Consider the following 23,515-nt stretch of genomic DNA (forward strand, 5'->3'; position numbering starts at 1 on the left):
GGCTAGCGATAGATTTTTGACATTTTTGCCTTCAACACCAAATCTCAGTCACAGCAGAGTATCTTCCGGGAACCCAGAATGTGTGGGCAGACTGGAATTCTCGGTTTCTCCGGGATCCCAGCGATTGGCGACTACATCGCTCGGTTTTTCAGGCGATCATGGATCATTGGGGTCCCTGTTCAGTGGATCTCTTTGCGTCTCGTTGGAATGCCCAGCTTCCCCTATACTTCAGCTGGCGTCCGGATCCGGGAGCGATGGCAGTAGATGCGTTTCTCCAACATTGGGGCACTCTTCAGGGTTATGCTTTTCCCCCGTTTCTTCTTATCCCGCGGGTTGCTGCTCAAGTTCGCCGCCAAGAGGCGACGGTGATTCTAATAACCCCCTGGTGGAGGTCACAGGCATGGTTCCCGACTCTGCTGGAACTCTCGTGCGAGTGTCCTCTTCGCCTCCCGGATTTTCCCTCGATACTCCTGGATCCGTCGGGGTTCTGCCACCCTCTAATCCTTCAAGGTCATCTTCCCCTCATAGCTTGGAAGATTTCCGGCATCGTTGGCAAAACAACCGGCTTTCGCAGGAAGCTAATAACTTCATCGCACAGGCCTGGGCCCCTGGTACATGCAAACGATATAGATCAGCATGGAATAGGTGGTCTAGTTGGTGTGTGGGCAAACACTGCGATCCCATGGGGGCCAGTATTGCCGACATCATCAATTTCCTGGTGGAATTAGCTGCATCCGGCTTAGCGTATCGCACTATCAATTCTTTTCGCTCGGCCATCTCTGCGGGCCATCCTCCCCTGAATAATCTCCCGATTGGGGGGCATCCCTGGGTTTGTAAACTTCTTAAGGGTATTAGACTCTCCAGACCTCCACAACCTAGATATTCGGAGCTCTGGGATGTGAACTTGGTTCTTAATCTCTTATCCTCTTGGCGGGACAACCAATTTTTGTCGATGAAGGAATTGTCGGCAAAATTAGCCATGCTTCTCTGCCTCATTTCCTGTAAGCGTGTGTCAGATATCAGAGCACTGGATGTTTCCGCTCGAGTCTTTACTCCAGAAGGAGTCACGTTTACTATTGCAAGGAGAACAAAGAATAATACCAGGTCGGTGTCCTATCCCGTTTTTCCTGATTCCCCGAGGCTATGTGTGGTTAGATGTCTCAAAGTCTATGAGGAAGTGACCAGTTCTTGTAGACCTCCAGGTGAGACTCAATTGTTGACTTCTATTAAGAAGCCGTTTAGGGCGGTTTCTTCTCCCTCCATTGCCAGATGGATTCGGTGGATTCTCTCTGAGGCAGGAATAGATATTCGAGTTTTTGGGGCTCATTCTACTCGGGGAGCTATGGCTTCCACAGCCATACAAGTGGGGGGCAGATTGGAGGACATCATGCATGCTGCTGATTGGTCTTCAGAGTCTACTTTTAAGAAGTTTTACTTTAAACCAATTCACGACGCAGCCGCACTGGTGGTAAGTAAGCTTTGAACTTGCATAATCCTCGCCTCCGGTCCTGTGATAGAATACGAAATTTCCTAGCTATCGTGAAGGAAAGTTTCAATTCTATTAAGGACACGGAGGCGAGGATTATCCCACCCACATACATTTCGCGGATATGTTCCCTCCCGATTACATCTATCTGCGTAGCAAGGTAGTATACTTGCGTTTATGCCTTTGTTTATTGGTTATCCTGCTCATATTTTAATTTTTCAGGTAACACTTGATTCAGATGTATTTTCACTTATATGTGTTTTAAAGTTCATAACTTTGTTGCCTTTGGTAGGTTTCCTGTGTTCTATCGGATTTGCATCTAATTATACCTATTTTTTAGGTTCCGAAACTACGACCAATTGACTCTACCAGGATTCCTTCCGCAGTGAAGTCGAGGAAGTGTGACGTGTCTCGGGCTATTTATACCGACGTGAAGGAGTGCACCTCATTGGATACTCGTTACCATGGCGGCGGGCTCATGGAACTTTTAGTTTTTTTGTTCATGTTTTGTTTAACTTTGAACTTGCTGTTGAATAAAGAGTGAAGAAAGATCTGCATAATCCTCGCCTCCGTGTCCTTAATAGAATTGAAACTTTCCTTCACGATAGCTAGGAAATTTCGTATTCTGGAATGGACTGGGAGATTGAAAGGGACACAAGTCAGTTGTAAGGAGAGGTTAAAGGAAGAGGCAACGTCGTCTACTGATATTGAATAAAGAAGTTCAAACTCACTGCGAAGTCCATTGTTAATAAGTGGGGGGTCATCACAGTGATGACAAGCAGACCCAGGACCCCATACTAAGCGTGAAAAGCACTCACCAGCAAGATCTAGCGTAGCTTATGAAGAGTTCCATGAGGCCACAGTCATTAGTGCTGAGCAGCAGTGAGAAGGGCAGGGTTCGGAAAGTTGCCACTTGTTGCACTCACAAAATCACACTTGCAAATCAGGCGGTGAGTGCAGGCGCTCAGAGAATGGGAGAGTGTGCATTTGTAACACTCGGAGAACCGCACTCGCAGATCAAGCGGTGAGTGCAATTCTATGTCAGGACCGGAGGCTCAGATTATGTTTCTCTTTCTATGCTTTATTTTACACAGCAGCCAATAGGAGAAGATGTTATTCAATGAAAACATATCCCAGCATTCATGGGAGACACAACATAACCATAGAGAACACAGAGTATATAAACCGTAGAGGCAAATGAACTTCCTCTTTCTTTGCTGCTTCCGCAGCCAGTTAAGTACATTGCCTCTTTACCTTGTCACTGTGATTACTTTACAGTGTTTATTCTTCGCGCTGGTGCTTCTTCGCGCGGCGTTATTTTGTGGAGTGGGAGCGGGAGTGTGTCGGGTTATTTCCCCGGCTCGGAGGTTCCCTCCGTAAGTAGAGGCTGGTCGGCTGTTTTTTGCCCTGCGGCTTGGCGCGTGCGGTCTCGGCTACGTTGCGCGCCCTCTCACGGTCGCGCGCCCGCACTCTCTCGTTTCTCCCGGCGCCCATTTTTAATTTTAACGCGCGGCCAGGGAACGAGACAGCGGGGGTGCATCGAATCTCCCGGCGGCGATTATTGAAGGCTATTTCAGCATCCTGAGCCCCTACCTCGCTCCCTGACGCCCTGGAATCACGCTGTGACCAGGGTTGGACAAATTTGATTAGGCGCTGCCTAGAGTGCTGCAGGCTGGCTCCCTCCACACTCTAAATCATTGTAAAGCAGTGTTTTTTTAATATCTTCTGCTTTCAGCCTGCTGGGGTTCACACACCCCCTGATTGTAGTCTTGCACTACCCAGAATCCACGTTTTAACGTGACAGAGGTACGATGGCCCAGTCATATGCTTATGAGGACGATTAATATTTTGGGAGTGAAGCTCCCTTCCTTGATGATAATTTGGTGGGCGCGCTATACAATACCGTGCAGCTTTCAGTAAATAAAGCACTGGCAAAGGCTCTGGGGCCCCTCACCCATCATTTTGGGAGCTTTGCGCGCCAAAAAGGTTGGCTGCCCCACATTACGCCATCTGATGAGGCTCTATCTGACCAGCCCTCTACTTCCAAGGGTAAGTCTAAAGCCAAGACCTGGGCCCACTCCGACCTTTTCAAGAAACTGTCTTCCTCCATTCAGAAGGAGCACGGGTATAGCTCCTCTCAAGCGCAAGACGTGGTTCAGATTCAGACCAGTCGTCCTCTAAACCTTCTTCCGAATCTGATTCTGAGGAAGACCTCGGGGACCGGCCAGGCCCGAGCAAACGCAAAAAGTCGGAGACTGCTAAAGCCCCGCCTCCCAAAGCACCACGTGTCTTGACCCTACTATGGTCACCTTCTTAAAGAAATGGGCAAAAGACCCCAAGAAGGGTCTAGACCGTGCTTGCCGCTCTTGCTAAGACAAACTTCTGGACCTCTCTGGCCCGCTGGCAAAAATCTTGGAGATGGCTTACGTAGCCAAGGAGTCTCAATCACCTATCGACCCTGACATCCTAGTAGGGTGGGCTCAGCGAGCCATTTGTCACCTGGGCAATGCCAACGTGGCCTTATCTACAGAAAGGAGACGCTCTATCCTAATGAGAATCGACCTTCAACTCACTGAACTCGCCACCTCTGAAGCGGGCCCTGTGGCCCAGGGCCTCCTTTTCGGGCCCCCTTCATTAAGGACCTAGCCACATTTGCTGCGACCTTCAATACGATGGATAAAGCCCAACTGTCCCTCAAAAAAGTCTTCAGAGAGACTCTTTTTCGGAGAGCCGGACGTCTGCGGGGTCGCTCGTCTGGCCGCTCCTATTATCAAGGCCCCAGACGAGATGCCCTGTCCAGGGGCCGTGGATATTACAAAGATCAGCAATCAGGCTCCACCTTCTATCGATCTCGACCCAGAGGAGGTAGGGGCCGGTACCGCAAGAACTCATATAGAGGTCAACAAGGAGTCACCCAGGATCACACCAATTCAGGTGAGAATAATCCACCCTTCAGAGGTGATTCTTGGGGGCAGGGTTCAGACTTGTTTGACAGAATGGAAAAAATTATCCAGAGACCCCTGGGTGTTACGCCGTTCAAGGGTTCAGATTGGAATTTTACCAGACTCCTTATCAGCAATCCCCTCCTCCTCTTCCCCATTTTTCCCGTCCCGATCTAGACATCATAGACCTGAAAGTTCAGGCGCTCCTCAAGAAGGGTGCTATTTGCCAGGCTGTTCCCCATCCCAGGGCTTCCTAAGCCCCATTTTTCTGGTAGACAAAAAAGGAGGAGGATCACGTTTGGTCCTAAATCTCAAGGAATTCAATGCATGGCTAGTCTACTGACATTTCAAGATGGAAGGAATCCATCTCCTCAGGGATATACTGCAAGAAGCAGATTGGTTGGTGCGGCTAGACCTAAAGGACGCTTATCTAAGCGTTCCTATTTTCCCACCTCATCGATGTTTCCTTCAGTTTCTCTGGCAAGACCAATGCTTCGAGTTTCAGGTACTTCCTTTCGGACTTTCCTCCGCTTCTTGGTGCATTACCAAGGTCATGAGGCCTGTGGTGGAATCCCTTCGCGCACGGGGTGTGCGCCTGATAGTTTACCTCGACGATCTGATCATTATGGCTCAAGACCCCCTTCTCCTTCAAGTTCATTTGTCTTGGACGATCCAATTTCTTCAGGATCTGGGCTTCATAATCAACCAGCCCAAGTCTTGTCTCCGCCCGTCTCAACAGATCAGGTTTCTGGGCTTCAAGATAGATTCTGTGAAAGCTCAAATGATCCTTCCTCGTCTGAAGGTGCGCAATATCAAGAAGGAATTGCGCCTCCTCTTGTCCAGACAGAAAGTGTCATTGAGGAGTTTAGCCAGGATGGTGGGTCTTTTATCATCCTCGATCCAGGCTGTTTTCCCGGGTCCACTACACTACAGAGCCCTCCAACGGCTCAAGATTTCTCACCTCCAGAAGGGCTTGTCTTATACGGATTTAGTCCCTCTGACTCCAGAGGTCCGCTCAGAGATAACTTGGTGGTTAGAGCACATGGAGGCCTGGAATGTACGGGCGATTTTCAGCACGTCCCCGGATGTGATTCTGGAGTCGGATGCCAGCAGATGGGGCTGGGGAGCCCGTTGCGGGGATGTGACCACGGGAGGTCGTTGGTCGGTGGAGGAACTTCACCTCCACCTCAACTGCCTGGAGCTTTTAGCCGGATCTTTTGCAATCCGGAGTGTCTCTCCTCTGAAGGCGGATTGTTGCATTCTCTTGAGAATGGACAACATCTCCGCGGTCAGATATGTAAACAAGGTGGGGGGCACGAGATCTCAGACTTTAGCTCGCATTGCCAGGGATTTCTGGCAATATTGCCTCCATCGCATTTCAGTGATTGCGGAGTACCTTCCGGGAGCTCGCAACACAGTGGCGGATTGGAATTCCAGATTCTGGATGCTCCTCCCAGTAGTGTTTGCCACTGTGAATCAGAAATGGGGCCCCTTCTCGATAGATCTATTTGCCTCGAGATTGAATCGCCAGCTCCCTCTCTTCTTCAGCTGGAGACCTGATCCGGAAGCGATTGCCACCGATGCCTTTCTCCAGGACTGGTCACCCCATCGAGCTTATGCATTTCCCCCGTTCAGCATGATTCCTCATGTCCTTTCCCAGGTCTGACGGCGGAGAACGGAGATTGTGTTGATAACCCCCCTTTGGAGGGCTCAAGCCTGGTTCCCTTTAGCATTAGACCTTCTGTGCGATTTCCCTCTCCTAATCCCCCCTCTTCACAACCTTCTCCTGGACCCTCTGGGGTCTCCGCATCCCTTGATTGTACAGGGCAAGTTACACCTGGTGGCCTGGAGAATTTCAGGCGTCATTGGTTCTTGCCAGGCCTTTCAGAGCAGGCTTCCAGTTTCATCCTTCAAGCCTGGTCCTCCAATACTCACAAATGATATACCTCTGCCTGGAAGCGATGGGTTAATTGGTGTGAGGAACGGGATTCCGATCCCTTTAATGCTGATGTCAGTTTAGTGGTCAATTTTCTGGCTTCACTGACTGCTGCGGGCTTAGCTTACAGATCGATCAATAATTATAGATCCTCCATTTCAGCAGGTCATTTACCAGTTTTGGGTAAACCTATTGGTGAACACCTTATTGTCTGCAAATTAATGAGAGGCATTCGTCTTTCCAACCCTCCGCGTCCTAGATATTCTTCCCTTTGGGATGTCAACATAGTTCTTACGTTCATTTCTTCTTGGCCAGACAATAGATTCCTGTGACGCAAACAGCTTTCAGCCAAATTATCCTGATTATTATGCCTCATTTCATGCAAAAGAGTATCTGCCATCCGTTCCCTTGACCTAGAGGGCAGGACCTTTTCTCCTATGGGAGTTTCCTTTTCGATTTCCAAACGCACTAAGACGGGCATCAATTCAGTGTCTTACCCTTCTTTCCCTCATAACCCCAAACTGTGTGTGGTGCAATGTTTGAAGGCCTGTGAAGCGGCCACAGAGGAATTTCGTACAGACCCTAGAGGTCAATTGTTGATTGCCCTGCAGAAGCCTTTCAAGCCAGTCTCATCGGCTACCTTAGCCAGATGGATCAGATGGCTTCTTTCTGAAGCAGGAATTAATGTCTCCATGTTTGGGGTGCACTCAGTCCATGGAGCTATGGCTTCAAAATCCTTTAATTTGGGCATGAGGTTGGAAGACATTATGAAGGCGGCAGACTGGTCTTCGGAATCTACTTTTAAGACTTTCTATTATAAACCCATTTTAGACATTGCATCAATCGTGGTTGATCAGCTTTGAACTTGCATAATCTGAGCTTCCGGTCCTGACATAGAATAAAAAAAATTAAAGCTTACGCGTTAAGAATTTTCAATTCTATTAAGGACACGGAGAAGAGGATTATCCCCCCCTAGTGGACAATAAGACCTCTGCTTAAGAGTTAAGTATTCTGTTTTAATATTATGTCTCATTGTCTTACCCACCCAGTGATGGTATCAGTGCATGTAAGTTGTGGACTTTAGTTCTATAGCATATACTATGATTAGTTCTCGTTTCTTCCTTTCTCAGGTGTCGATCATAGTTGAAGCTCTTCATTCCTGGGACGCAACCAGAGTTGATGATGCATCATTCCTTATCTCGGAGTTGCTGTGTCTCCTTGGATATTTGGATGGTGTCCTTGTTTGGGTTCGATTTTGATACACTTCATTTACTTTTACTGACTGAGATTTCGCAAAGAAAGAGGAAGTTCATTTGCCTCTACGGTTTATATACTCTGTGTTCTCTATGGTTATGTTGTGTCTCCCATGAATGCTGGGATATGTTTTCATTGAATAACATCTTCTCCTATTGGCTGCTGTGTAAAATAAAGCATAGAAAGAGAAGCATAATCCTCGCCTCCGTGTCCTTAATAGAATTGAAAATTCTTAACGCGCAAGCTTGAATTTTTTAAATTATTATTAGGAAAGCCATTGCAGAGTGCGTACATGCGCCTTAACTACATGTCTGCGTCAGTGTCGCCATTTTGGCATGAGGAGCAGACGCAGAGCATAGAAAACGCTCTAATTAAAAATAATATATATATATATATATATATATATATATATATATATATATATATAAATATTTAGGAGGGGAGGCTATTAGCAAATAAAGGACTGCATGACACAGCAAGTTTTACAACTGTAGATTTTCAACAGTAACTATTAAGGACTAAAAATTAAAACACAGAAATATTGCAAGACCTTGTTCAAATCTTGATGGCCATTTTAAAGCCAGGCATGATTTATGGGACTTCATAAGACGGGTAAAATACCATTTTAAACTCAGGCAAGATATTTTCTCTTTCAAAAGGGTTGCTTCTCAGTGATAAATCATAATATTAACATATAAGTGATGTCTAATGAGGAAACAAATATTGAGGCAACAATAAATAATGATGAAGGAAATGGGGGAAGTGTCTCAAGTACAATTTTTCAAGGGCCATGACCATTTGATATTTCAGATCAACAAAATATTGCGCAAAGATGTGAAAAATGGAGAGGGAGATTTGAACATTCTTAAAGGCCACATGTAAAATATATTCAGATGAACAGACAAAAAACGTACTACTTAATTTAGTAGGAGATGATATGGAAGACATAATGATAACATTCCCTGAACAAGAGCAGAACACATATAAAGGGCTCAGACAATGCCTGAATGAGAAATGTAATCCTCAGAGAAATGTGGATTTTGAAAGATACAATTTTAACACAGCTCTTTAGAAAGAAAATGAAAATACATAACAAGGTAAAGAAAACAAGTCACTTTCCGTGAATTTCAGAACTCTAACAATGAGGAAGTGATAAAATTGAGAATAAGACAAAGGTGCAACTCAATAAAATTTCGAAAACAAAGTTGAAAACATCATATGATCTGGAAGAAATTGTATGCATGGCTAGAACAGAAATCCAAGAAACAAAAACAGGATACAAACATGGAAGAAGGCATAATAAAAACTGTTAGGCAGATGTCTAAAAAAGGCATCAATGTAGACAAAATGGAAATGCACAAAAAAGATAAGAAATTATGTTACAGATATGGATTGGAATTTCCACAAGTAAAACCATGCCCAGCATTAGGACAACAATGTAGAGAGTCTGGAAAATCTAAAAACTTTGTAAGTGTGTGCCAATTCAAGAAGGATAAAAAGGAATTCTGGAACAAAAAGAAGATTGGAACAAACAAAGTGTTTCAGATACTAAAAGGAAAATAGGAAACACTAACTTCATTAAGCAAATGGAAGGTATTGAATACGATTCAAAGGGAGAAGTGCAACAATCTGAAAGATTATATGTGATGGGTGAAGAAGATGAAGTCAATCAAAATAACCTCTGCAGATATATTGGTTGGCTCTCAAAAAGTTCCATTTGCCGTTGATAGTGGAGCAACATGTAATATTATGTGTATCATTGATTACCAGAAAATGAAAAAAACAACCTCTTTTAAGTCCATCAAATGTCAGTGTTTTTCAATGGGGAGCAAAACATCCTGTTTCTTGTTTAGGGAAATTTGAAGACTTACTACAATATGGAGATACAATCTGTAAAGAAGAGATACGTGTATTAAAGGGTGAAGTCCCTGGACCATATTTATTAAGTAACATCACTGCTCAAATCATGGGTTTGTTAGCAATGACTTGTAATATGACACCAGATAATCCTATGTTAAAAAAAATCCAGATTTGTTTAATGGGTTAGGTCAACTAAAGGATAGAATGCTTATGTTACATATTAATGAAGCAGTGAAGCCAGTAGCTCAAATGCACAGTGTTCCAATATATTTACAAACAAAAGTAGAAAAAGAAATAAACTCATTGATTAAACAGGATTTAATTGAACCAGTTACCACCCCAACAGCATGGATATCAACTATTGTTGTGGTTCCAAAAAAAGATGTGGAGGATATCAGAATTTGTGTTGACATACGAATGCCTAATACAGTAATTGAAAGAGAAAGGTATCCATGCCCATATTTAAATGACATGATCAGTACTAATAATGATGCTACTGTCTTTTCGAAACTGGATTTATGTAAAGGATACCACTATCAACTAGAAATTTAGGGGGTCATTCTGACCTCGGCGGTAAAAGGCCTATACCGCCGGTCAGAACTCCGCCATACTACCGCCGCGGCCGCGGTAAACCGCCACGGTCATTCTGACCACCAAATGTGAAACCGCCAAAAATCCGACATCCAAGGAAGGCTGCCTCATCAGCGGGCCGTGGAAAACTGGAGATGACCAAACCTCCACCGCCACGCCAACACAAACACGCCCATGCCATTCTGACCCACGAATCCACGCGGCGGTCTTTCAACCGCGGTATTCCATTGGCGGTACACACCGCCGCGGTCAAAATTCACACACCATTACAAAACACAGCCACATTGGACAATTTGAAATACACACACCTGACACACATACAAACAACACTCCCACACATCCAATCAACTATAAAACACACACCCACATCACCCACAAACCCCTACGACCGAAGATCAGAGACGGAGAGAGAGACACATCACAGAATAGAGAGCTACATCACACAGAGGCACACTACACCATCACACACACCACATAGAAGCACAAAGCAACACACACCAACACACTCATCACCATATACACCACCCCACACCTCATCCACACCACCCCATGGCACCCCAAAGGCACCCACGGTTTTCGGACCAAGAACTCCGGGTCATGGTGGAGGAAATCATAAGAGTTGAACCCCAGCTCTTCGGCTCACAGGTGCAGCACACCACTATAGCCAGGAAGGCGGAGCTATGGCAGCGGATCGTGGACAGGGTCAACGCGGTGGGACAGCATCCCAGAAATCGAGACGACATCCGCAAACGCTGGAGCGACTTACGGGGAAAGGTGCGCTCGATGGTCTCGCGACACAACATCGCAGTGCAGAAGACTGGCGGGGGACTCCCACCCACTCCACCCGAATTCACAGCATGGGAGCAAGAGGTACTAAACATCCTGCATCCTGATGGCCTCGCTGGAGTACACGGAGGAATGGACTCTGGTAAGTACAATCTCAACTACTTCACCCCCCCCAGCATGCTAACCCCCACCCCCACCCTCACCCCCAACCCCCCATCACACATCCTCCCTGAGAATGTCTCTCCAGCACAACCCACCCAACACCAACCCCTGCATGCCACCACAAACTATGGACAACCATCACCTAAGCATGACCACTGCACATACCCCCCCCCCCCCAAACACCCCCACAACACCTCCCCCAAGGGAATGACAGCACTGGGGGACAAGGGCACCCATAAATCGCACGCAATAGCACACACAGAAACAATAACCATACTCTCTTACCCCATGCAGGACCCGAACGCCAACACACCGGCCAGGAGGGTCCAGAAATGTCCATCCCCCCCGGAAGAGGCCCCCAGTGATGACAGCAGCTCTGTCGACCTGGAACCTGATGACCAGCCCGGACCATCGGGGACCTCTGGACAGTCGGTTCCCCACACACAGACACAGGCCACACCAGACCCAACCCCCTCTGGGAACAACAGCACAGCTCCCACCCAGCGGGCCCATGCCTCTGTCTCTAGGACAGGTCAATCAGCGGTGTGTCTGCCACTACAGGGCACCCAGGCTAACCCACCACCCCAACAACAACAGGGACCTGGGGGCAGTGGTAGTGGGCACACCGTCCAGGGGACAGAGGCCGGGGGAAACCGGGCTACTCGGAGGGCTGCTGTGCGACAGGGGGGGGGAGGAGAGGCCCAGGGAACCCACTCTCCAAGAGGCCCTCACCACCATCATGGCAGCCTACCCACCACTCCCAAGAGACGATGGCGACGGTACTGGCCAGGTTCCAGGAGATCCAGGCACAGCAGGAGGAACGCTACATGGGGTTCACCAATCAACTCACCAACATCTCTACCGCTATGGGGAGCATAGTCCAGGCCCTCAACCGGATAGAAGACACGTTGCGGGACCATGTGGCACCACACAGGGCCCCTGTCACTAGCCCGGACCAGGAACAGCCTACCACCTCCGCCGGCGCTAGTGGACAGGAGGCCCCACCACAACGACAGGCCACCAGAACCCCACCTCCTGCTGAAGAACAACCACCCCGCAAGAGGAGCCTGAGATCAAAAAAATAGACAGAGTAGGATGTCAAGACCCCCGCCAGCATGAGATACCCCCTGAAGTCATCCCACTGTCCCACATTGCCACCCTGTCCAACCTTGAACTGCCCCTGCTCCATCCTTCCACAGGCATATGGACAATGCACCTGTGAGACTGAGAACTGGACTCTGCCATGGACATTACTCCACCCCCACCCATCACCGTGTTAATATCATGTACCATTATCTAGCACAAAAAATAAATCACTCAATGCACTGATATCAATCAGGAGTCAGGCTGTATTATTTACAAATGTATAACACATTACAGATCAATTATGTTATGTTAACTTTGTGCTGAACACGTACCGAGATCAATAAGCATTAGTCCATGGGCTAACCAAGCAGAAGTCACGCAGTGGGTCATACAGCACTGAAAAGGGAAGGGAAAATCAAACATCAGTTTAAAAGAACTGGGGGGTCATAGACAAAGTTGAGAAGCAGGAGGCTTTCAGGAAAAGTAAAATGGCGTGGGTGATTCTTACCTGTGTGCTACTGAAAATACTGTTGGATAACTCTGTCCCTGTTGTCTGTGTCGTCCTCTGAGTCTTCCTCCTCTTCACTCTCCGCAGGCTCCACAGCTGCTTCAACACCACCATCTGGACCATCCTCCTGCAGGAAAGGCACCTGACGTCGCAATGCCAGATTGTGAAGCATACAGCAGGCCACGATGATCTGGCACACCTTCTTTGGTGAGTACATCAGGGATCCCCCTGTCATATGCAGGCACCTAAACCTGGCCTTCAGGAGGCCAAAGGTCCTTTGTATGATCCTCCTAGTTCGCCCATGGGCCTCATTGTACCGTTCCTCTGCCCTGGTCCGGGGATTCCTCACTGGGGTCAATAGCCAAGGCAGGTTGGGGTAACCAGAGTCACCTATTAGCCACACACGTTGTCTCTGTAGCTGTTCCATCACATAAGGGATGCTGCTATTACGCATCACATACGCGTCATGCACTGAACCAGGGAACTTGGCATTCACATGGGAGATGTACTGGTCAGCCAAACAGACCACCTGGACGTTCATAGAATGGTAATTTTTCCTGTTTCTGTACACCTGCTCATCGTCTTTTGGGGGGACTAAGGCCACATGGGTCCCATCAATGGCACCAATTATGTTGGGAATATGTCCAAGGGCATAAAAATCACCCTTCACAGTGGCCAAATCAACCTCCTCAGGGAATATAATGTAACTCCGCATGTGTTTCGTCAGGGCAGACAACACTCTAGACAAAACTTTTGAAAACATGGGCTGAGACATTCCAGATGACATGGCCACTGTTGTCTGGAATGAGCCACTTGCAAGAAAATGGAGGACTGACAGCACCTGCACCAGAGGGGGAATTCCTGTGGGTTGGCGGATGGGGGACATCAGGGCTGGCTCCAGCTGGGCACACAGTTCATGGATAGTGGCACGGTCAAGTCGGTATCGTAGTATGATGTGGCATTCTTCCATTGTCGACAGGTCCACCAGCGGTCGGTACACGCGAGGATTCATCCTTCTCCTCGCAAGTCCCAGCGGACGGTGCCTAGGAATGACAACATGGAGCACAGAGTCAAGCTAATCACTGGTACGTTCAACACAGCTTGCATAGCACACGGTTATCTATGTATTGAAAGGCGTGTATGTGTGGCAATGCAAGGCCTAGGCCTGTGTGTCGCAGTAGAAATGATACCATGTGGGCCCTTGAAATGGCGGCTGCCTGACCTGTGAAGTGGGACAATGGGATGTGAGGTCAATGCGCTGGCGGAGCACACCGTGGCGGTAGGCGGTCGAAGACCGCTATACGAAGCCGCATTGGTTAACATTGAAGCCTATGGGTTTCAGGAGCCAATGACGATGTGCGCCGGCGGTCGCGGTACGCACCGTCGCGGTACGCACCGCCGCGGTACGCACCGCCGCGGGCGTGACCGCCATTTTCTATCTGCTTAATCACTCGAGACCTGATCATCCACAGGAGAGGACCTATACTGCAAGTGCTGCTGTGACCTCGGTCTGGAAGTGACAATGGCTGCTGCGACTGGGGAAAGGGCCCCTGCCTTCACGTCTGAAGAGTTGGAGAAGCTCGTGGATGGGGTCCTCCCCCAGTATGCGTTACTCTACGGTCCTCCAGACCAACAGGTAAGTACACCGGGTGCACATGGAATGGGCGATGCCTGTGTGGAGTGGGGTGGATGTAAGTTGGTGGGGTGGGGGGCGAATGAGGAGTGCAACGCACAACAGATGAGAGCATGTGCCATATGGCAAGGTTGGGGGGGGGGGGGCAATCACATCTAACATGCAGTAAATTGATGAATGTTTCCTTCCCACCCTGTACATGTCACATAGGTCAGCGCCCATCAGAAAGTCGAGATTTGGCGTGCCATCGCCAAGGAAGTCTGGGCCCTGGGGGTCCACGTCAGACGGGGCACCCACTGCCGCAAGAGGTGGGAGGACATCCGCCGCGGGACCAGGAAGACCGCCGAGTCACTGCTGGGGATGGCCTCCCAACCTAGGAGGGGTGCCAGTCGTACCCTGACACCCCTGATGTGCCGGATCCTGGCGGTGGCCTACCCTGATTTGGATGGGCGCTTGAGAGCATCACAGCAGACACAAGGGGGTGAGTATCAGCACATTCTGCTATCTTTCTGCGCAGTGGAGGCGTCTGGGTGGGGGAGGAGGGTTGTGGGTGACATTAGGCCAGGGCGCTTTCTGTAGTGTAGTCCTCTCCCTTAGGCATGGCCCTGTGCTCCCGGCCCCCACCTCTGTAGGGTGACAAGTACAGCTATTGATGGTCCAGCCTCACACATGTGCGCGTTTGTCGTCTATTGACCTGTTGTCCTAGTCAGAAGTACTGAGTAGTGTACCCCGAATGCGCGGCTAAGTGCATGAGGCTCCTGTGTCTGTCCTCTCCGCCAACGGTGTTGACATTGCATGCACTCAACCTGGTCTTCTTTTTTCTCCCCCCACCCTTCTTCTTCATCTTCTTGTGCATGTGTGCATTAGCATCATCAGGCGGAGGAGATTTGGCATCGGAGCACGAGGGAGCTGCAAGTCACAAGGCCCCGGTGGGCCCAGGAACAGACACCGAGGGCACCAGTGATCCGGAGGGCGAGGGGAGCACCACAACGGGGACCGGATGGGTGCTCCCTAGCGGTGGCGGCAACATCCGTGCCCCCCGCCTCTACAGGTACAGCCGCCACCCAGCGCACCAGCCCCGCCCTCCCTGCAGCCCCTCAGCCTACGCTCCGTGCCCGCTCGCCCAGGAAGGCGGGCGTCTCCTTCGCCCCAGGCACCTCAGCCCCTGCCCCTGTCACCCCTGCTGCCCTCAGTGCGGAGCTCATTGACCTTGTGAGGACGCTCATTGTTGGGCAGACTACCCTTTTGAATGCCATCCAGGGGGTAGAAAGGGAGGTGCATCGGAGCAATGCCTACCTGGAGGGCATTCATTCGGGTCAGGCTGCCCATCAACGATCGTTCACTGCTCTGGCCTCAGCACTGACGGCAGCCATTGTCCCTGTTTCCAGCCTCCCTCTTCTGACTGCCTCCACCCTGTCTCTGTCTCCTGTTCCTCAGCCTATCCCATCCACACCATCTGACCAGCCTGCACACACCTCAACACCCAAGGGCAGCTCATCCAGACACAAGCACCACAGATCCCACAAACACTCACCCAAGCAACACCCAGATGCAGACATTCCAACAGTCACTACCACCCCTGTGTCCCCCTCCTCCTCGTCTCCCTCCTCCCTCCCTGTGACGTCTCCATTCACACCTGCATGCACACCAACATCAGCCAGTGCTTCCATCACCACCACACCCTCCTGTACAGTCCGCACGCGTGCAGTCACCACCCCCACTGCCATTTACACGTCCCCTGTGTCCTCTCCCACTGTGTCTGTCACCCCCTCTTCCAAGACACACAAACGCAGGCAGCCACTTACCCAACAGACATCCACCTCACGACAGCCTACAGCACCAGCACCTTCACCCAATGACAGCACACCTGACTGTCCTACAACCACATCCTCTTCCTCCACTCCCATCACCACTTCTCCTACCCTTTACCTTGGCCCTAAAAAACTTTTCCTGGCTAATCTTAACCTCTTTCCCTCCGATGACCTACCCCCTCCATCTGCAAAGAGTCCCAAGAGCACCTCAGCCACCACCAGCCCAGCTTTGAGTGTCACTGTTGTGCATGGGTTCTGGAGTCCACCCTTTGCCAGCAGTGACACCTCAATCAGCAGCAAGGACACATCGAGGCCCCCCCCCCCCGGCAAGAGGACCAGAAAACAAAAGGGCCGCCGTGCGAGGACTGACACGGCTGCCCCCAAGGAGCAAAGTTCGCCCACTTCACCAGCCACAACATCTAGGGGAGGCAAGGGCCCGAGAGCCTCATCTAAGTAGCGAAAGGGCAGCAGGGCGGAGAAGTCAGCCAGCAGGAGCGCGGAGCAGGTGGGCCCCACATGCCACATCCCAGCTGTAAAGGAGGACACCAAAGGGCCCAGGACTCCGTCACCGAAGGGTCCAGAAACATCACGGTCGGAGGGCGACTGAGCAGGGAGTCCAGCCCAGGTCTGGCTCCCTTGACCTACTGGATGTGCACTGCTGAAGAGGGCCCGCCGTGCAGAAGAGCACCGCTGAACAGGGCCCCGCCGTGCAGAAGAGCACCGCTGAACAGGGCCCCGCCGTGAAGATAGGCACCGCTGAACAGGGCCCCGCCATGAAGATAGGCACCGCTGAACAGGGCCCACCGTGCAGAAGAGCACCGCTGAACAGGGCCCCGCCGTGAAGACAGGCACCACTGAACAGGGCCCCGCCGTGAAGATAGGCACCGCTGAACAGGGCCCGCCGGGCAGAAGAGCACCGCTGAACAGGGCCCCGCCGTGAGGATAGGCACCGCTGAACAGGGCCCGCCGTGCAGAAGAGCACCGCTGAACAGGGCCCCGCCGTGAAGATAGGCACTGCTGAACAGGGCCCGCCATGCAGAAGAGCACCGCTGAACAGGGCCCCGCCGTGAGGATAGGCACCGCTGAACAGGGCCCGCCGTGCAGAAGAGCACCGCTGAACAGGGCCCCGCCGTGAAGATAGGCACCGCTGAACAGGGCCCGCCGTGCAGAAGAGCACCGCTGAACAGGGTCCCGCTGTGAAGATAGGCACCGCTGAACAGGGCCCCGCCGTGAAGATAGGCACCGCTGAACAGGGCCCGCCGTGAAGATAGGCACCGCTGAACAGGGCCCGCCGTGCAGAAGAGCACCGCTGAACAGGGCCCCGCCGTGAAGATAGGCACCGCTGAACAGGGCCCCACCGTGAAGATAGGCACCGCTGAACAGGGCCCGCCGTGCAGAAGAGCACCTGTGAACAGGGCCCCGCCGTGAGGATAGGCACCGCTGAACAGGGCCCGCCGTGCAGAAGAGCACCGCTGAACAGGGCCCCGCCGTGAAGATAGGCACCGCTGAACAGGGCCCGCCGTGCAGAAGAGCACCGCTGAACAGGGCCCCGCCGTGAAGATAGGCACCGCTGAACAGGGCCCGCCGTGCAGAAGAGCACCGCTGAACAGGGCCCCGCCGTCTCAAGCACCGCTCCGCTGGGCCCTTCCTGTCAAGCTCCGCTGGGCACCGCCGTCTCAAGCACCGCTCCGCTGGGCCCTTCCTGTCAAGCACCGCTCCGCTGGGCACCACCGTCTCAAGCACCGCTCCGCTGGGCCTTTCCTGTCAAGCACCGCTCCGCTGGGCCCTTCCTGTCAAGCACCGCTCCGCTGGGCCCCGCCGTCTCAAGCACCGCTCCGCTGGGCCCTTCCTGTCAAGCACCGCTCCGCTGGGCACCACCGTCTCAAGCACCGCTCCGCTGGGCCTTTCCTGTCAAGCACCGCTCCGCTGGGCCCTTCCTGTCAAGCACCGCTCCGCTGGGCCCCGCCGTCTCAAGCACCGCTCCGCTGGGCCCTTCCTGTCAAGCACCGCTCTGCTGGGCACCGCCGTCTCAAGCACCGCTCCGCTGGGCACCGCCGTCTCAAGCACCGCTCCGCTGGGCCCTTCCTGTCAAGCACCGCTCCGCTGGGCACCGCCGTCTCAAGCACCGCTCCGCTGGGCCCTTCCTGTCAAGCACCGCTCCGCTGGGCCATTCCTGTCAAGCACCGCTCCGCTGGGCACCGCCGTCTCAAGCACCGCTCCGCTGGGCACCGCCGTCTCAAGCACCGCTCCGCTGGGCCCTTCCTGTCAAGCACCGCTCCGCTGGGCCCTTCCTGTCAAGCACCGCTCCGCTGGGCACCGCCGTCTCAAGCACCGCTCCGCTGGGCACTTCCTGTCAAGCACTGTTTATGGTTCACTGTGCCCACCATGCCTCCTCCTTGACCATTGGAGACTGTCATCCACCTGATGGACTGTGGCTTTGCACTCCCCAGGATGGCACAGTGGGCAGCCCACCCACTGTATAGACTTGAGAGACTGTGGCTTTGCACTCCCCAGGATGGCACAGTGGGCAACCCACCCACTGTAGAGACTTGAGAGACTGTGGCTTTGCACTCCCCAGGATGGCACAGTGGGCAACCCACCCACTGTAGAGACTTGTGAGACTGTGGCTTTGCACTCCCCAGGATGGCACAGTGGGCAACCCACCCACTGTAGAGACTTGAGAGACTGTGGCTTTGCACTCCCCAGGATACATCAATGGGCATGGTGGCCCCTTCGTGGATCTGGCGTCGTGGACTCATGTGGATGTGGTGCCCCCCCCTTCCCTTCCCCCTGAGGTGCCTGTAGTTTTTTCATCAGATGCCCCTGCAGTGTTCTCTCCAAAGGACTCAGGTCTCCTGTGTGGGCTTTGCCCTTGTGTCGCTACACTGTGGCCCACGGACTGTTCTATTTAATTTTGATGTAGAGGACTAATTGCCTCGGTTCTCCATGGCAGTGTATATAGTATTATTTTGGTATGGATATTTTGCATAGTTGACCTATATTTATCAGAGCCTATTTTTTATATACATTTTTCTTCCCAATTTAATTATGTCTTTGCATTTTTCAGGGGGGTTTGGGTGGTGTCACTGTGCATTGTTGCTCTGCATTGGTGTGTAGATAGTTTGGGGGGGGTGGGGGTCGCATATGTGTGTGCCGTAAGCTTCCCTCCTCCCCCCTCCCGTGTGTCGTAGGTGCAGTACTCACCGTTGTCGTCTGCGCCGGCGTTCGTACTCGTGGTAGATGAGCAGGTAGACGAGAGCAGGTAGGATGTTTAATTCGGGTTCCATGCTGTCCTCCGTACTCGTGGAGTGTGTTTTGGTGAGCGTTTTCCCGTTCGTAGTCTGTTTCCGCCGTGTTTTTATCGGCGGGGCTCCCGCCCCGGAAAAGGTGGCGGATTGGTGAGTTATGATAGTGTGGGCGGTACATTGTCTGCCGCCTGCCTGTTGGCGGTGACCGCCGCGCTGTTTGTCTGTACCGCCGTGGCGGTCGGAGTGTTAATGTGGCGGGCTGTGTTGGCGGTTCCCGCCGGGGTCAGAATTCCATTTTTTCGACCGCCGGCCTGTTGGCGGGTTGGCCGCCGCTTTATCACTGACCGCCAGGGTCAGAATGACCTCCTTAGAGTCAATCTCGATACATCACGACGTTTTCTACACGTAATGGATTATTCAGATACAAGCGATTTAATTTTGGTATATGTTCTGCTGCTGGAATCTTTCAAGCAACTATTTAAAAAATGCATATTAAGACCTGTGAAAAATGCTATGAATTACATTAATGATATTTAATTATTTGGGAAACCACATGATCAAGCACTAGATGGAGTATGTCAACAACTTATTAAGGCTAGTATGACAATTAATCTAACAAAATGTGAAATAAATAAGCCTGAACTAGCATTTTTTGGTTAAACTTTTTCACATGAGGGAATAAGACCAGATCCCATCAAAGTAGTATCTCTAATGCAGTACTTTAACCTAAAGGTGTGTCAGAATTACATCCATTGTTGAGAATGGCTAGTTATTGTTCTCAATATATTAAAATAAATTGCCACCATAAGCACTTCACTTGGAGAATGAACTAAGAAAGGTGAAAATGTCTCTGAAATAATGAATGTGAACAGGCTTTTAGGAAAATAAAAAAAGAAATATAATCAGAAGCAAATTTGAAATATTTTGATCCAGAATTATGCACGGAATTGGTGGTAGATGCTGGTCCTGTTGGACTTGGTGCAATACTGGTACAAAATAAGCCAGGTAGAGAAACTCCACATTATGTGGTTTCACATGCCAGCAAAAGCTTATGTGAGGTACTCCTAGCCAGAAAAAGAAAGTTAGGCAGTTGTCTGGGAATGCAAGCATTACCATGATTTCCTCTATGGAAAGCTATTTGTAATTATAACAGATCATCAGGCACTGACATCTATTTTGGTAACCCAAAAACAAAAATGCCCCCATAGATTGAGAGATGGAGAATGACATTAATGGATTATAATTAAAAAATTGTTCACAAGCTTGGAAAAAAACATAAACCTGTGGATTAATTGTCTAGACACCCTATCACAAATATTATGGAACAACAGTCAGAAGAATACATATGTTTCATAATTAGATCAACAGTGCCAGGATTTATTTCAGAAAAATTATTAATTGAAGCATCTCAAAATGATGAAACAATTCAAGGAGTAAAGGAAATCACACTTGAGAATAAATGGAGACTAATAAGTAATGCAACTTATTTTCAATCTAACATTCAAGAATAGAAATGCTGAGCTATCTGTGGCCTCATCTGGAATACTTTTAAAAGGTAATAAATTAGTCATTCCATCAATGCTGCAAAGGTGTGTAATTGATTTGGTGCATGAATGTCACAGAGGTATCTCTGCTGCGAAAAACTTTTTATGTGAAAAGCTGTGGTTTCCCAGATTAGACAATCAAGTACAAGAAATTGCCCAGCCTTGTCATTTATGTCAATGTACCTCTAAAAAAAAAGTAATGGAAGAATTACACATGACTGAATTACCAGATGCTATATGATCTAACATTGCAGCAGATTTGTATGGTCCATTGGACTCTGAACAGTATTTATTGGTATTAATTGATGAATATTCATGTTTTCCCATAGTAAAACCAATTCCGTTAACATCTACATCATTTGTACTTCCTGTTCTGAATGATATATTTTCCACTTGGGTATACCAAATGTATTAAAAACAGATAACAGACCACCCTTCAGCTCTAATGAATTTAAAGAATGTATTAATGATTTGGGACTAATACACAGAAGAGACACCCTGAGGTGACCTCAAGCTAATGGAATGGTATAAAGGCTAATGGCCACTATTAAAAAAGCCATACAAAGAGCAAACCATTCGCCAATTTCAATAAATCAGTCTTTGTGTCACATTTTATGCGACTACAGAAATACTCTGCATTGATCAACTGGGAAATGTCCCTCAGAGTTGATGTCTGGACAAGCAAGGTAAACATGTTTGCCACATCTTCCAGCAAAACCTCCAAAAGATCACAATGACATACTGAAAAAGGACAAAGAACAGAAATGCAAAATAAAAAGTTATGCAGATTGTAGAAGAAATATTAAAGTCAGAAAATTTCAAATAGATGATTTGTTATTGGTGAGGCAAAAAACATAAAGGTCACAAAGTAGATTTCATCCTACACCTATGGAACTGACAGAATTTCAAAGAACAGCAATTACAGCGAATTGGTAACAGAATAGAAACAATAATTTTTTTTAAATCAAAATATAACACAAGAACTGATGTAGAAAAAAATACAATTGGACAATCAACAAAAGTAACAGCTATTGAGAAAATCTGAAACAATCCCAAGGAAACCTTGATCGACTGAACATTGCTAAATTGTCAGAGATAACTTGATTAGAAATGATGTACACTGTTTCTTTTTTCCCCTCTTGTTTCTTCTTTTCTTTTCTTGGGGGAGGGAGAGAAATGTAGTAATATGATGTGAAATGGAATGTATGTGTAGAATGTATGTGTTGTGAGATGAAATGGAGGTTGGGGATTCTGGAATGGAAAGGGAGGTTGAATGAGACACTTCAGTTGTAAGGAGTAGTTTAAGGTGGAGGCAGCGTCTTCTATCGATATAGAATAAAGAAGTTCAAACTCATTATGGAGTACATTGTTACTAGATGGAGGGTCATCACGTGTTGGTCTTCTTTGGCAGATTTGTTGGATGTTGGAGCCTCCTGCCATAAGTGAGAGCATGTACCCCATAACCTCAAAATTACATTTGCCATGAGTGGGCCTAGAGCTCTGTAAGCCAGCTGTTAATATAGGCCTCTGCAAGCACCAACAAGATCGGGTCCCTGTTACATTCCCAATGTGTGCTCTTCCCTGGGCCCGTCTAGTGGGCCACTATTGAAGCATGTGGCTTTAACCTCGACTTGGCCCTTAATTTCTCATAGTTCTTAGCACAAATTTGTCTCACCACTATCCGAATGTACTCTGCCTGCAGTCTGCCAATTACTTACCAACTTCTGCTATCACAGCCCTACCTCAGACTGACGTGCAGGATTTGGCAGACTCTAGAGCAGGCTTCTCTATCGAGCAGCTCTTGGGCTACTGGGAAGTAGCTCTCCCATGCGTAACCCAGCCTACTAATTTAGAATCTATTGCCTGGTTAAACATACGTATACCAGAATTGAAAAGCATATAATTTGAGATCAGAATGTGTATAGGTCCAGAATTTATAAGCTGATGATTAGAGAAACTGGTTGACTTTATAAATATGTTTAAAGCCCTTACTAGAGTTGTACATCAAGCAGCATCAGGAAGACTTACTAATCCTATTATCACCTTAGTAACAGTGGCTTCACCACTGTGGCTGTCATGTATTACACGTAAAGTATTCCAAACTGAAAAATACATTTTACATTACTGATGGCAGCTCTGTCAGCTGCACTGATGATCACTGCTGTTAATCCCTCATGAGGTGGCCACTTGTGTCATCGTGTCTGACATGCTCACTGCTGGAAATTGGGTCTCTAATTGGCAGAGATATGCAGCACCCTGCCCAAGTATGGACCACAATCCTAGTCAGGGTAGGTCACAACACTACCTAAATTATAATGTGCTCACCCTCCGGTAGCTTGGTACAGAGCAGGCAGGCTTAACTTAGAAGGTAATGTGTAAAGAATTTGTGCAATAACTCATACAGTAACACAGTGAAAACACCACAAAATGTACTCCACACCAGTTTAGGAAAATAGATAATATTTTTCTGAATAAAACGAGACCAAAATGTCAAGAATTCAATGTACAAATGGAAAAATATGACATTAACTCTTAATATAGCACTTAGAAACACAAAAGCTTCAACTGGGGCTATTACGATGTCTTGACGGAGTCGTTCCCTACAGCCCAACGCCACTCGCAATGGAGTGCAGGCCTGTCACAGAATTGTATGGACCCCAGGAACAGT

The sequence above is a fragment of the Pleurodeles waltl genome, chromosome 2_2 (genome assembly GCF_031143425.1).
Source record: "Pleurodeles waltl isolate 20211129_DDA chromosome 2_2, aPleWal1.hap1.20221129, whole genome shotgun sequence".
Lineage (NCBI taxonomy): Eukaryota > Metazoa > Chordata > Amphibia > Caudata > Salamandridae > Pleurodeles > Pleurodeles waltl.